Genomic DNA, 7,927 nt, shown 5'->3' on the forward strand with positions numbered 1-7,927 from the left:
TAATGAGTTAACAAGGGTGAAACTCCTAGTGTGGTACCTGCCTCAGGGTAAGTTCTCAATAATGGTAAATGTTCCTTCCCTTCTTCCCTCTCTCCCTTCCTTCCTCTCTTCTTTCTGTCCTTCAGTCCCTTCCTTCCTTCACTCCTTCCCTGATCCCCTCCTTTTTTTTCTTTTCTTTTCTTTTCTTTTCTTTTCTTTTCTTTTCTTTTCTTTCCTTTCCTTTCCTTTTCTTTCTTTCCTTCCTTCCTTCCTTCCTTCCTTCCTTCCTTCCTTCCTCCCTTCCTTAGAGAAGACAGGGTAGAAAGGAGCAGTATGTTTTGTTATAGTGATGAAGAGCACTTAATAAAAACCACTTCCCTAAGGTGTGATTCAATCACAAAAAGCTGTAGAACATGGTTTTTGCAATCAGCCCACTCTCAGTTCAAATCTTGGTTCCCAAGCTCACGACCTCTAAGACTTTAGAAGAGTCACCTCTTCAAGCCTCAGGTTTTGTTTGTTTGTTTGTTTTTTGTTTTAAAGTTTACTTATTTATTGTGTGTGTGGGGGGGTGGTAGGGGCAGAGAGAGAGAGGGGAGAGAGAATCCCAAGCCGGCTCTGCACTATCAGCATGGAGACTGATGCAGGGGTCGAACTCACAAACTGTGAGATCATGACCCAAGCCGAGATCAAGGTCTGTTGCTTAACTAACTGAGCCACTCGGGTGCCTGAAGCCTTGGTTTATTCGGCTGTGAAGTGGAGGTAATAATTCTGGATGGGTATTATGTTGAGAATTGAATAAAAATTGAGTAAATGGAAAGCAGCCACCTGAGCCTGCTATGGCTGTGCTCAAATTCTCTCTCTCAGTTCGTTCTGGACAAGTTCCAGAACAAGCTCCAGGATGAGCTGCTTGGTTGGTCTAGCTTCCTCTTGTCCTGACTTTCTCTCCTTTCTTCTTGCTGGGGAACATTGGTCTAGAATGGAGACGAGGGTGACATCTGAACTTATATTTCTGCCAAGACGTAAATGATAAAAATTTATTTTGTGGATTTCAGTTGGAAATGATCCCCCCATCCCCACCTTTCCCAACCTACTTCCTGCCCCCACATAAAGCTTGTTTTCATTCTGGGCAATATCCTCAGGGATAGACAGGATTGGACAAATCCTCTAATAATTTATGATGGGAAATAAAGAATAATAATAAAAATCGATAACAATAGTGAATAAGATATAATAAAGTTAAGAATAACAGATAATATTAAAACAATAAGGCATCTCCCTTTGGAAATTGGAAGGCACATGCTAACGGGGAGAGACTACATGTAACAGTCTGCTCCACAAATGTAGCTCTTGATGCTGTTCCAAAGAGGGAATAAGACACCATCTAATGGGGAGAAAGACAGAAAAACAATGAGCTGTGATGGGAGTGGGGCGGGGGTGGCATCTGAGGAAACCCCTGCATGGGTCATCCAGGGAAGGCTCCACAGAGCAAGTAATGTTTGAGCTGAGTCTTCCTCCTGAGATAGGGGGCAAGGCAGGCACTCTACCCAGAGTGAAAAGTGGACCAAGAAATGAGAAAAAGCAGCACTTTGACCAGTGGTGTGGAAACCAGTGTGTACCAGTTTGCAAGAGCTGGATTAACTTTTCAGGAATTTTGGGAGCCAGTCACTAAACACAGCCATGATTAAAAATTAAATTATTATGGGGGCGCCTGGGTGGCTCAGTTGGTTAAGCGCCTGACTCTTGATTTCGGCTCAGGTCATGATCTTGAAGTTTGTGGATGGAGCCCAGCATCAGACTCCATGCCCATAACGAGGAGCCTGCTTGGGATTTTCTCTCCCTGTCTCTCTGCTCCTCCTCTGCTCATGCTGTCTGTGTCTCTCTCAAAAATAAATATTAAAAGAATTTTTTAAATAAAAAAATTAAAAAAACTTGTCACTTCTTAAATGGCACTACATTTTATTCTCATCTATCCTCTTGAGGTTACTTATTTCTACTGTATCTGTGGGGTGGAAATATGATATAATGATATGCCAGTATGTGTCTCTTCCTGACTCCCCACTCAATGGCAATACATCAGCTGCTTGAAATTGATCATGGTGAAAATATCTACACCCTGGATACCAGCAAATGGTACGCATTAGGGCTTTATTTTGCTGTGCTAGTTATTAAACATCCATCAGCATACCACTGCCTACAACGTAGGGGAAGAGGACACCAGCTGAAGCAGAGAGACTGGTAGAGGCTGAATCAAGAAGGGCCTTGGGTGCCAAGTTCAGGAGTTTGGATTTCCCCTTGAAGTGGATAGGAAGCTGCTAGAGCATTTTATTTTTTATTTTATTATTTTAATATAATTTATTGTCAAGTTAGCTAACATACATTGTATAGAGTGTGATCTTGGTTTTGGGGGTAGATTCCCATGATTCATCCTTACCTACGATACCCAGTGCTCATCCCAACAAGTGCCCTCTTCAATGCCCATCACTCATTTTCCCCTCTCTTCCACCCCCCCACCCCATTCAACCCTCAGTTTCTTCTCTGTATTTAAGAGTCTCTTATGGGTTTGCCTCTCTCTCTGTTTGAAACTATTTTTTCCCCTTCCCTTCCCCCCTGGTCTTCTGTTAAGTTTCTCAAGTTCCACATATGAGTGAAAACATTAACAACTCAGGAAACAATAGATGTTGGTGAGGATGTGGAGAAACGGGAACCCTCTTGCACTGTTGGTGGGAATGCAAACTGGCTGCAGCCTCTCTGGAAAACAGTGTGGAAGTTCCTCAAAAAATTAAAAATAGAACTGCCCTATAGCCCAGCAATAGCACTGCTAAGAATTTACCCAAGGGATACAGGAGTGTTGATTCATAGGGGCACATGTACCCCAATGTTATAGCAGTGCTATCAACAATAGCCAAATTATGGAAAGAGCCCAATTGTCTGTCAACTGATGAATAGGTGAAGAAGATGTGGTTTATATATACAATGGAATACTACTTGGCGATGAGAAAGAATGAAATCCTGCCATTTGCAAGAACGTGGGTGGAACTGGAGGGTATTATGCTAAGTGCTAGAGCATTTTAAAGCAGGAGAGCTATGTGATCCAATTTATCATAGAAAGACCACTTGGGCTGCTATGTGGTGGCTGGAGTGGAATGGGCTTCAATTGGGACAGGGAGACCAGTGAGGAGGTTACTGAAATAAAGAAGAAAGGATGGAATCAGCCTTTGTAAGTGATTAATTATCAGGGGTAAGGGAGTGTGGCCAGTCTAAGATGGCCCCAGGTCCTGCCTTGGAGGACTTGGTAGAAGATGGCAATGCCTCTGAAGTGTTGGTGGACAGGAAGAATGTCCTGGAGACATGAGAACATTCCTGTGCATCGGGCCCTTATTCTTCTGTTTCTGCTTACATCAAATCCACAAACACTTATAGGGGTTTACTTTTGCTGTATAAAGTTGGGTTTCTCTGACCTTTTGCGCATGGACTGCATCCTGTAGAGGGAATCCACAGTACTGAGGTAGATCTGACCTGGCTCCCTTTATTCTGATGATTCCTTGGGTATGATGGTCTCCTCCCTGACCCTCAGTTTACTTATCTGTAAAATGGGTGTTGTCACCCACATCTTCTTCTCCTCCCTATGGAACTCTTGAGAGAAGGGACACATACCAGTGTTTTTTTTTTCCAACAGTGTCAGATTGTTTTCCCCAGCTCAGGGGTGAAAACTGGGAGAGTTCCCTAGCACAGAGGGAAGCAAAGTCTAGGTAGGTGTCATTCTTGAAAAAAAGCAGGGAGCGCTAACAGGGATTCTGGGTCCCCACATGGTGGCTGCATAAATGTTTCCCATGCAGAAATGTTTCCCATCTGAGAGCATGGAGTGCAAGGGATTGTTGGGGTAGTTGTCACCAGCCACGCCAGAGGAGTCCAAGGTGCAACTCATTTGAGATTGGCTCCGGGACAGCTGGCAGGTGGCTAGTGCTCAGACATCTTGTTCTTTGCCCCTGAAGTAATTAGCAGTCCCCACTGAGTGAGTCACACTTGCTATCAGTCTGCGATTGTGCCACGGGGTTCCAGGTCCAAATGTTAACTAAACCAAACACAGGGAATCACCCATATGGAATGTGAGCCCCCTTGTTTTTTGTCTTCACACCTCGTTTGTTTCCTTTAGGAGCACTTAACCAAAATGTGTTTTTATTTGTTACTTTCTTCATTGTATCTCCTCACAGTTTCCTCTCCATGGTGTGGAAGCTTGATGTGCCCAATAGTCACGTCTTTTTCACCGCCAGCTCCCAGAAGGGATATTAAATATCAATTGTTGCACGAATTAACCAAGCCTCCAGCCCATCATTTACTCTACCCTATTTTATTACAATCTTATAATTTCTATAATTTGGTTTGGTTTCCTTAAATGTGGAAGGGAAGAAATAGAGAACAGAAATTTCAGGTCACTTTCTGACAGAATGACAGTGGCCATTTATCGAGCACTGACCAGGGGTCATGCATCTTCACGGGCATTATCTCATTTACCCTCATAAGGGAACTAGCTGGGATGGTTCACTATTATCGCCATTTTGCAGATGAGGAAAGTAAGGCTCAGTTAGAGTAGCTCTGCTGAGGTCTCACAGCTGGAGCATAGTGGAATGGAGAATGTAACACCTAAATCGCTCTAGCTTCAGGGTCTTGCTTTTTGCTTCATATGCCAGTGCTTTGAAAATTCTGGCTCTCAAGTCTGGCTGTACATTGCAACTATTTGGGAGTTAAAAAAAATAGGTTGCGGGGCAACTGGGTGGTTACTTGGTTAAGTGTCTGACTTCAGCTTAGGTCATGATCTCACGGTTTGTGAGTTCGAGCCCCATGTTGGGCTCTGTTCTGACAGCTCAGAGCCTGAAGTCTGCCTCGGATTCTGTGTCTCCCTCTCTCCTTGCCCCTCCCTTGCTCATACTCTGTTTATCTCTCTCTGTCTCAAAAATAAATAATAAACATTTAAAAAATACATGGTTGCTTGTCTCCCACTGTTGAGGATTCTGATTTAATTAGCCTAGAGTACGACTTGGGGCATCGGGGCATTTAAATCTGTCTCCATTTCCTACACCCACAAATGTGCAGTCAAAATTGAAAATCATTGCTCTGAAAAGCATGACATAAACATGGAGCCAGTCAAGCAGCTTTGTTCGGGGCAACTCCAGGCAGGGCTCACTGGGAAAGGCTTTGATAATGGTGCATCACGGCCTCCTGGGATAAATGCACAGCACAGAAAGGAGAGGGCTCTTGGTAGGATGTCTCCCTAAAAGGTGAGACTTGATGTTACTCATCTGTAGTATGGGGATGATGACAACTCTGGCGTTGCTTAGCTGGGATCCGAGAATCTTAGGTCTGGAAGTAAACTTAGAGATTCTCTCTGAGGTCCAAAGAAGTTAGACGACTTGCCTAAGCCCATACAGTGAGCAGGAGGCAGAGACACAGGCCAAAACAGTGAATGAGAAGCTGAAAGTAGACTGACTGATGGTCCAGCTCCAGATTTATCACTCTGGCTGTGTGGCTCTGGCAAGTCACTGTACCTTCCTGAGCCTCTGATTCCTCATCTGGAGAACAGCCTTGATGATACTGTATCCACTCTCCAGGGTTCTGTGATGCTGAAGGGAAATTGTGTTTGCAACTGTGCTTAGCCCAGTGCTTGACACAGGGTAGGTGCCCCAATCTTTTTGTGGTTGACAAAAGCAGAGTAGAGAATATAGACAAAGGCAAAATGGGGCCCCAGAGGTCATCCTGGGTGGGTGGCGACATTTCAAAGGACCTGGGTCCAGTGGAGAAGGAACCCAAGTGATCCTGTAGTTGGGAGCTGATGGGGTCGGGGGGTGGCTGACTTGAGGCCTGTGTTGCAGCCAGAGTTAGGGCACCTCTGCTTCGGTAAGGCTGGGTTGATAGGAAAGTGGCCCGTCAGAGAAATAGCACATCAAGTGACACCTGGCATTCCGGAAGGGACCACAACCTTGGATCTCTCCTGAGGTAAAAACAGTCCTTCAATCTATGCTCATTGTATCACATGGAAGACTGAGTCATCTTTTGAGGGTTTGGAGGTCCATTCCTGGGAGTGCCAACGTCTGTGGGAGAAGATGAGTTTTACTGACTTGAGGTTAGGGAGCCAGGCTCTGTTAGAGGACTGAATGAGATGCTGCAGGTGAGGCATTCAGGACTCTGAATGCCCAATAAATGTCAGCTAACAATAAACGTAGGGCATCGAACACTTTTATCCTGCCTGGGTTCAAATGCTGGCTTAGCTCAGTAATTATGAATAAGTGGACTTCATCTCTCAGGCCTCATTTCTCTCATCTGTAAAATGGGCTGATAGTGCAATCCCATCGTATTTTGAGGTAAGGGAACCATATGAAGTTGAGCTCAAGTTTCTGGAAGGAGGTAAGAGCACAGGAAATGGCTATCCCAAGACTGGTGTTGAAGTCTGGGTGATATGCGATGGTGAGTGTGCCCCCCAAGCCCAATTATGAGTCAGGGGGATCTGGTGAGCAATGCGGGGATGGAGATTGTTATCAACATAGAACAGTATTCACCAACCCCAGACTGTACTTACATTTCAAGTCTAGTTACTTTTCTGTGTCTTGCACTGACAGGGTGAAAAGTCCCTGCATGCCAGCTGGAGAGTTTTATAGCTTAAGGTATGAGGGGAATTTTGCTTTCTTTTGGAGAAACTCTCTTGTCTCCCGAAAAAGGGAAGCTTGTTGGAGAGTCAGGCATTATAAGCACAGAATTATTGAGACCTGTTTGTAAACCGCTTATGGAAGGGATTTTAGCTCCCTGCGTCCACCTCTGCTCAGGATTCTCAGAGGAAGAAACTGAGATCCATAGAAATAAAATGGTTCATTGGCCCAAGGCTTTGGAATTTGCCAGGTGGCAGACAGACGTGGGCCTGGAACACAGGTCTGTTGACTCTGGATGCACTGTTTCTTACAATTCTACCCTTGGGCATTGTTTTTGTTATTATTATTATTGTTGTTGTTGTTATTGTACGTGTGTGGGGGTGAGTGTGAGCAGTGTAAACATGGATAGTAGTCACAATACGTAACAATCGGTTAGTTTTGTCCTTTTGCTCCCAAGTTCCTAGAGATGGAGAGTCCTTTTGAGACCTGATTGAAAATGCTGTCTTTGGTAAGCTTAGATCAGATGACTTTTCTCATCTGGAGAACTGCCATTATGACTTTTGTAGATATTTGTTTTTTAATAAGGTTAGGGCCAATAATTCATTTCTCTCTTTAAGTGTAAAAAATGTTTTGTCCTCCTCACTCCCAGGAGTGAGTGCCCACTGAATGTGAGAAGAGTGCAGAAGGGCACGCGTACAGCCACAGGGTTCCCCCTGGGAGGGAAATTTTGAGACTGAAGTTTTGGAGGAGAGCCTTATCTTCCCTTAATCCATGTCTGATTTTACACGCAACTATTAGCGGGAAACATGATATTTCTGTGTGACAATTTTTGACCCACAGAAAGGGCGATTTAGTATGGCCCCAGCCTGATATTAGTGAGTCCAGCTAATGCTCTGGAAAATGGAGAGAGATGGCTGAGTTGAACCCTTTCGATTCTTGCCCATTTATATTTTTGTAAGAGGCAGTGGGATACCGTGTCAGGTCCTGGGTCCAAATTCTAGCTCTGTCAAGCACTAACACAGGTCTCTCTGGCTTCTCTTTCTCTTTCTCAGGATTGGTGGATATGCCACTAAACCACAGAGTCTTCTAAGAAGCTCAGTAGATCCCCTCCTTGTCTCCCTTCCCCTCATTTGACCAGAGTGGCACATTTTGGGGACTTCACCGTTTTTGTAAGATTCATCATAACTTGCAAAAAATCAGTGGCCATTTTGCATTCAAGTACACAGAGCACTAGATGAATTTTAAAGATCTCAAGAGGTTATCCTTAGATCTTAATCTAGCAAGAGAATTAAACGAACAGGTTAACAAAA

The sequence above is a fragment of the Panthera pardus genome, unplaced genomic scaffold (assembly GCF_024362965.1).
Source record: "Panthera pardus isolate Hobbes unplaced genomic scaffold, ASM2436296v1 HiC_scaffold_20, whole genome shotgun sequence".
NCBI lineage: Eukaryota > Metazoa > Chordata > Mammalia > Carnivora > Felidae > Panthera > Panthera pardus.